The 6,000-nt window shown below is 40.1% G+C and overlaps 1 protein-coding gene across 15 annotated transcripts in view; it reads left to right on the forward strand.

The window, feature by feature from the left end:
- The window catches only part of LOC116698939 (catenin delta-2), a 177,783-nt gene that overhangs the window by 33,586 nt on the left and 138,197 nt on the right, over nucleotides 1–6,000 (forward strand). The window lies entirely within an intron of this gene.

The raw sequence follows: 6,000 nt of genomic DNA on the forward strand, positions 1-6,000 counted from the left end.
GACTGGCTGCTGGTGGTGCTAGTAAAAAAATAAGGGGATCACCAAAGTCATTAGGGTTTAGCCTCAAAGGACCATTTATGTCTCCGTCAAATTTAATGTTAATCCATCCTAAAGTTGTCCAGATATTTTAATCTCCAACATGTCCAACATGTTGAACAGATGGACTGTTGGACCACCATTGCCATCCACCAGAGCCACACCACCAGTGTATTTCAAAACTACATCCAATCAGCTTACCATAGGATAAGTACTAATCAACATACAGCAAATACAGAACAGATTAAATTTGATGTTAGTGTGAGATCTTGTTGTGTATTTTAAGGTCCCATGGCATTAAAATTTCACTTTATGAGTTTCATTTAACATTAATATGAGTTTCCCCAGCCTGCCTATGGTGGGAGGCCTATGGCCACTGGGGGAGTGGCTAGAAATGGTGATAGGTGTAAACCAAGCCCTGTAATTCTGCACCAAGGCTGATTTTTGGGAAAGAGACTTCAGATACAGTATGAAAGGACCAAAAGGCCTATATAAAAGCATCCAAAGAGCACTATGTCCTGGGACCTTTAAACTTAGGGGACACATTGAAGAGTTTACAGGTCTTGGGGAATACTATTGCTCATGTGAAAGCCTTTTTGTCCCACCACAGGGAGCTGTGTGAAATCTTATAAATTTTCAAAAAGTGATGTCTCTTGAGTCAATGTCGGTTGGGTCTGAAGACTGCAAGTTTGAAAAAAAGAAAAGAACTGGGAGTGTGGAGTAAGAAAACAATGAGTTTACCAGAACTCTCTCTGCTCGAGGCTAGCGGCTCGAGGCTACATAAGCATCCCAATCTCCAGCCATTAAATTGCAGTGTCAACAATGTATGCTCCAGGTTTTGACAAGGATGAAGAATGCTTGAAAAAAAATGGTACTTCTGGTTAAGATGCATTGATTTTGATCTCCTTTCTTGAACGTTCCTTTGTGAGTCTGACAGTTTTATGGGAGTGCAATGCTAAATCGATGGAACACTGTTTAATGAGTTGATGGCAGTGCTATGAATGTTGGCTCTGTCTGGTTTGATAAAATGTGCATGTGGCACTGTGTATTTTTGCATGCAGTGCGTGTGGGTGGCTGCACAGTAAGAGTGGATACTTGATACATATACTGTGGACACTGTGTGTGTCCTTGAGTACTATGAGATGTACTCTGAAATGCAGATGCTAAATATAGCCAGTGAAAATGCTGAGAGTAGAACAAATAATGGAGTCTGCATGTTTTAGACCCAAACCTCAATGCGAGTTAGTGCAATGTTCTCAAGGTCCAAGTAGGCCATGTGGACACAAACACTCAGGTCATGTACACACACACGCAAACAGATGATCTAGGGCATGGTAATGGCCTTATGATGAAAATATGTAAAACGTCTGGAGGGGAGAAGTCAGGAACTAGTCGTGGAAGAAGTGTCAGCTATTTGAAGAAAGTGAAGACGAATGGATAGACGCTCACTCTTCCACCTCCCTTCCTGGAGTCTTTATATTTCATGCTCCTGCTCCATGGTGAAGTTATTATTATTTTTCAAGCCAGTCATTTGTCATTTCCTTCCATACTTGTTTTTGCAGTGTGTAATTTTTCAACATTGTTTTTGCCAGTTTGTAACAAGGAGTTTTTCAGGGAATGCACACACAACACACACACACACACACACACACACACACACACACACACACACACACACACACACACACACACAAACACACAAACACACACACATAGACACATAGACACACAGACACACAGACACACAGACACAGACACACACACACACACACACACACACACACACACGGCTCTCTGTTCATTTTAGTTTCCAAAGATATGGTCAGGCATGAGAGACTATAAAGGCTTCACACACACTTGGATACACAGACGTTCACACATGCGGTCTGCGCACAGTAAACACACACACGCACACACACACACACACACACTGCACTACACACTGCCAATCAGACTCTTTTGCCTCTGCTGACTCACACCAGGAGATCCCTGCTGCTATTTTTCCTCCGTTTTCTTTCTACCCACATGAGATTCATTAGCCATTGGACGTTGTATTTATCACATCTGTCAGCTTCTGTCCCCGTATCATTCATCATCTCTGCTGTCAACACATCTGCTATTGGGGGAGCGCAGTGTGAAGTGTCAGCTCTGAAAGAGTTTCATTCCATTGTGAGATGTGCCTATTTGAAAAATCTGACATATTGTCTCGTTGAATGACAGATAAAGTAAAAGTGGCACAGGGTATTGATTAGCTGTCTCTTTACTTGCCGCCTGGTAATGTTTGACAATCCAGTCAGTTCTGAAATATCAAGATGTTGAATGTGTGTTAAAAAACATCCTCAAAAACTCCTCCATCAATTAGATAATACAATTCTGCAGTTTTTAAGCACATTACATCACCGCTTCGTGCAACATCCTGCTGTGTTATAAGCCACAACAGAAGCTGAAAGGGAGACGTTGCATAGATAAGAAAACGTGACAATGCATTCTTGGATGGAAAGATAAAAGGTTGGTGGAAATAAGTGAAAAGCTGCAGCCAGGAGAGAAGACAACCAATGGAAAAACACAAAGAATTAATTCTACCACTCTTACCACTCTTTTTCCACTCTAATTCTACTCTAATGGTTATCAAATCTGAATGTGGTGTTTCTGCAGCCTGCTAACTATTGCGAATCCTAGTGCTCTCTGGAACTGTTTGCTCTGATTGGGAGGGCAGTAGGAAACAGTTTCACCGACGTCTGACCTGCAACTCATAAAGTATAAATTCAAACTGAACGCGGTTTGTACTGAGGCAATATCAGGAACCCATTGGCTCTCCATCTTGTGACGATTTAGCCTCTGTGGGCAACGGTCGGGCAAAGGCTTCCTCTTCCGTGCACTGGTCATTGTTTACAGACCGAGTTGATACATTTTGTAGGGGTTATAGGTCCAGAAAACATTTTTGCTAATCTCCTTTAAGAGACACATCCTCATGTGAATGCAAATTAATTAAAAAAAAGAAAGCCATTAAAATGCTAACCTGTCGCCAGGCGAGAGCCGATGGCTTCCGAGATTGCATTTCAGCTAATGCACTCTGCTTCTTTTGCTCTCCACACAAACTGTTTACCTGCATGCAACCAAAGCCCACTCCAACGTGATTGGTCAGTACGACTCAGACTACAACCGCAATCCAGAACGCTTTTAGTTCCAAATTCTTGTCCCGTTGCCTACGGATTCTGGTTCAATTTGCAGATATCCGTTTCTAGAGATAGATACAAAATTATTTTCCCTGTAAGCCCTATTAAACTGGTCTAAGATCTTGTATTCACCTTCTAACACAACAAATAACTATATATAAATACTGTTACCCGTGGCGTACTTTTAATTGATCACATTTTAGTTACATATTTATACTCCATTTTTAACACTAGTTTCAAAGCACAATTACTTAAACACTCATTCCCTTTATGATTGGTGTTAGGATTTGTAAGAAGATGAAAAATCACAATATTAATAGCTTTTTGAAAACAATCAGGGTTATGGTAATTGTACTCACTCTTGGATGATTCATTAGGTCCTTTTATTGGTGTTTTCTTACAGCAGCCGTGCGATAATAATGGATGCCATCAGCCATTCCTCCCCCTTTCGGCGTTACTCTCTCCATTTGTTTATCAAGGATTAATTAAGATTTGTTTAGCATCGGCTAGCTCATTAAATCACCAAATATAGTTCTTTTCAAAGTTCACAACAGAGTTAGATATTCATAAGAAGTGGTTTCAAAGTAGATCAAATATTTATTTTGTTTTACTTCATGTGCTAGGGAGAATGCAGAAAAAGTAGAATATTCAAGGGATTTGGGGGGGAATTGTGTGTGCTCATGCTTTGTCTGCCCCTTCTCTCTTGCTCTCCCTTTATGTAAATGCATCCATACTGAATGGGCTGTTTGCTATGACCCTTAGCTTATATTCTCACACAATGGCAATAAGGCAAAGCCCCACCTGCTGGCAGCAGAAAGAAGTGTGTTTTATTGGTACTGGGTCACTTGAAAAAAATATGTAAAGTACATGACAAAAACTAGATTATTGATCATTATTCTACAATTAAGGTCAGTGGCTAGATAGAACACAAGGTGAGATGCTGTTACATGGGGATAGCTCCACTCGCAAGTTGGTTGGCTTTTAAGTTAATAGTTATTAGTATTTAATGTAACCTGTAACCGTGAAAACTAATGAAGCCATTTAATGGCATGCTACTTGGCCTTGGAAGTAATGTAATGCTCAGTTACTACTGTTGGTAACCAAACATATATTCTCACATATTCTTATAGTATACATGGAGTGAGTATTGGTGTGCGATAAAATGGTTCTCCAGTGGGAGCCTTTTTTTCTATAGGGGATATATAAAATCTTTAAGAAATCCTTAGAGAGTATCAAAATAGGCTCCCCATATTCTTCAAAAGTACACTTACCCCGTTTTGCAGTCAAAATTGATTCTCTGCTTTGATTTACGCCATAGCTTCTTTCTTTTTTTACCCCATTAGGTTAGATAAACGGTGGGTTATATTCATTCAAGCTCAGAGTATCGCTCTCAAAACAGCCCCATGTACACCACTTTAACACGTAGAAAAACCAAGCCTGCTGTGCCTAGTTATGGTTGCTAAGCTATGATTGGACAATCGGTGTTCAGAGGAGTATAGTTAACCATCAATTTCGATTTTGCATTTGATTGCATACATATTTGCATGCATGCGTGTTTTGTCCCCATTTTGGAGTGTCACTTATGTGGCTGTTGGCTGGCTGTAGCTCAAACTTGAAAGCAGTGACAGGGGAGGCAAAGCAGTGCATTGTGGTACGGCTCGGAAAGGCCCAACGGTATCTCATGTTTGGCAGCTTTGTCTTTCTTTACTACCTGCCACAGCAAGAAAAAATGGTTGTATGGGGATTGACAGTCCAGTGAGTCTGAGATTGTGTGGTGTGTGTGTGTGTGTGTGTGTGTGTGTGTGTGTGTGTGTGTGTGTGTGTGTGTGTGTGTTTGTGTTTGTGCAGTTCATCGTTCCAGACTTGCCTTTCAAAGTTTAGCCCTGCAAGTTATATTATGCAGAGAGCTGAGCAGACGGTTAACACTGCGGAGGAAAAGATCCCATACTTTATATTTGATGAGCATTAGTCTAGTGGTAGATGTTGATTATTTTATTACAGGCAAATAAAGATAGAGACAGATTCTGCAATGTAGCCCGAGCCAGGATTTCAGCGCATGCATGAGTGAGCCCTGAGGATTTATTTCTATCAGTGATATTTTCCACTCTTCTCCTCCTTCCACAGCTACAGAACATTCAAATGCAAAGGTTGTATTTGAATATATATTTGGTTTATTATCATGGCAATACTCACAGATTTATGTCAGGTTAAACTATTTTATATAACGTCTCAAGATGACTTCAACAGCATCTTCAATACTTTCATACCAACAGCGGTTTAAACATTTTTATGTTCTATGAATCATTGATGTTTAAAAGCTTGGACTTTGCACCTCATTCTCGTAAGACTGGACCTTACTGGCACATATGCACTATGGCCATCTTTATCTGCTGTAATTCAAGTCAATCATTTTACCTTTCAAAATCATATGCTGTACTTTGAATCATTTCTCTCTTATATGTTTCAGAGAAGCCTATGCCCTATTTTGCCTACAGCAGTTACCTAAAATATGTGTCCCTGGCCCTTGTAAACACAGTGGTCAAACCAAGACGTGTTGCTTTTACTGATAGTCTTTCATCATTAACCATCAAAAAGTTTGAAAAAATACATACACTTAAAAAAGAGCTTAATCATACTAGCAAGCCACCAAAATGGTGACGGTAAATCGCCTCTTTTTACAAAACCATTATTCTAAGATGCTGTCTATGTGCTGGACATTTTCTTAGCGGAAGTTAGCTGGCAAATAAGCCCATTGACAGTGGTGTTATTGTTCATTATTTGGCACAAT

The sequence above is a fragment of the Etheostoma spectabile genome, chromosome 12 (assembly GCF_008692095.1).
Source record: "Etheostoma spectabile isolate EspeVRDwgs_2016 chromosome 12, UIUC_Espe_1.0, whole genome shotgun sequence".
NCBI classification, from domain to species: domain Eukaryota; kingdom Metazoa; phylum Chordata; class Actinopteri; order Perciformes; family Percidae; genus Etheostoma; species Etheostoma spectabile.